The sequence below is a fragment of the Amphimedon queenslandica genome, unplaced genomic scaffold (genome assembly GCF_000090795.2).
Source record: "Amphimedon queenslandica unplaced genomic scaffold, v1.1 AMPQUscaffold_13408, whole genome shotgun sequence".
NCBI lineage: Eukaryota > Metazoa > Porifera > Demospongiae > Haplosclerida > Niphatidae > Amphimedon > Amphimedon queenslandica.
The window spans coordinates 218,101-219,842 of record NW_003546356.1 but is presented as its reverse complement, the minus strand read 5'-3'; positions in this window follow the sequence as shown (position 1 = coordinate 219,842).

Sequence of the window (1,742 nt, the reverse complement as noted above, 5' to 3'; positions counted from 1 at the left end):
ATTTCCAGAAGCAACAGATGCCTTTCTCCAGGATTGGACAACAGTGTAAGGCTTTGCCAACCCACCTTGGAACCTGGTACAGAGGGTGCTAACGAAAGCACAGACTCAAGGGGCAGAAGTAATTCTGGTAGCCCCAGTATGGAAATCCCAACCATGGTATCCCCTCCTACTGTCACTACTAGTACTGGCCACGCCTGCTACCCATGCAGGACATGACAATAGAGTCAGTTCCGATAATGCCCCAACTAGCTGTGTGGAGCATCTCAGGGAAAGACTCAATGAACAAGGTCTTTCAAGCCAAGCTACAGACCTCATCCTCAGTTCATGGAGGACAAAAACAAATAAGTCATATGACTCATTATTCGGGTGATGGAATCGCTGTTGTACTAAATGGGGTTCCAATCCTTTTCAGGACCTCTAAGTGAGGTCGCTAATTTTTTAGGAGCGGTCTATAGAATAGCCGTCATTAATGACCAGAATAGCTAGGAAGAAGCTACAAACAACACAGTTGATATGTGAGACTGAGCCTTCTGAAATATGATTGTCAGAATGGCTAAGGCCACAAAGTGGCTGTAAGCTATTCTAGATTATATGAAGAAGGTGAAGTCGATCATATTAACTATCCACACCCACCCTCCCAATGGAAGAGGAGGAGCTACTCAAAGGCCAAGAAAGATGGCTGAAGCCGAGGCTTATATAATGAGGCAAGTTGGCAGATGGGCAGACCAAAAGTTATTAAAAATTGTTATTTAACTACAAATTAGCTGTAAGTTAAGAAAACTGGCCAAACACAGTTGATATGATCGACTTCACCTTCTTCATGTAATCTAGAATAGCTTGCAGCCACTTCGTGGCCTTAGCCATTCTGACAATTCAGACGTGTAGTTTTCGGTGTCAACTCCAGCCTCTTTTTGCTCAATGCTACAATCAAATTTCATTTAGAAAGTCTCATTGAATCTAATTGAAAGCTAGTCAATATGCTTCTTAGATCCTTTTATGTAGACGATTTGGTTACTGGAGCCAAAACAGAAGAAGAGGCATTTTTACTTTATTCTGATGCTAAGGACTTGATGAAGAAAGGTGGCTTTAACTTATGTAAATTTTGTTAAAATAGTGAGGTCTTGCAAAAGAAATTTGATTTACTAGAAAGGAGAGTTTCAGGTCCTAGCATAGTTGATAGTGAGGAGAAGACATATACCAAAGCCTACTTCAGAACTCTCAGAAAAGCTCTGAGTGAGAAAAGAAGATTTTGGGGGTTTTGTGGAATGTTATTTCGGATGATATGGTTTTGGATACTTGTAATATTTTTGACAAGGCAAATGAGTCAGAGCCATCAAAGAGGCACATTGTTAGCCTTGCTGGCAGGTTCTATGACCCATTTGGGCTCGCTGCACATGTTATTATTAAATTTAAAGTCCTGGTTCAAGAACTTTGTCGTGCAAAAGTACAGTGGGATGAGAATCTCACTGGTAAGTTGTTAGAGAGGTGGCAATTGCTTGTGAAAAAGTTTGGATGTTGCCAGCCTATCAGAATTCCACGGTGCTACACTCAGTCGTTAGATGATGTAGAGAATTTTCAACTAGTGGGATTTTGTGATGCATCATCTGTGGCATATGCTGCAGTAGTATATTTAAGAATGAGAAGTGGTGAAATGGCTATCACTAGACTATTTGCTTCCAAGTCTAGAGTAGCTCAAATACAGGCCCAGACTATACACCGGTTAGAATTATTGGGAGCTCTCC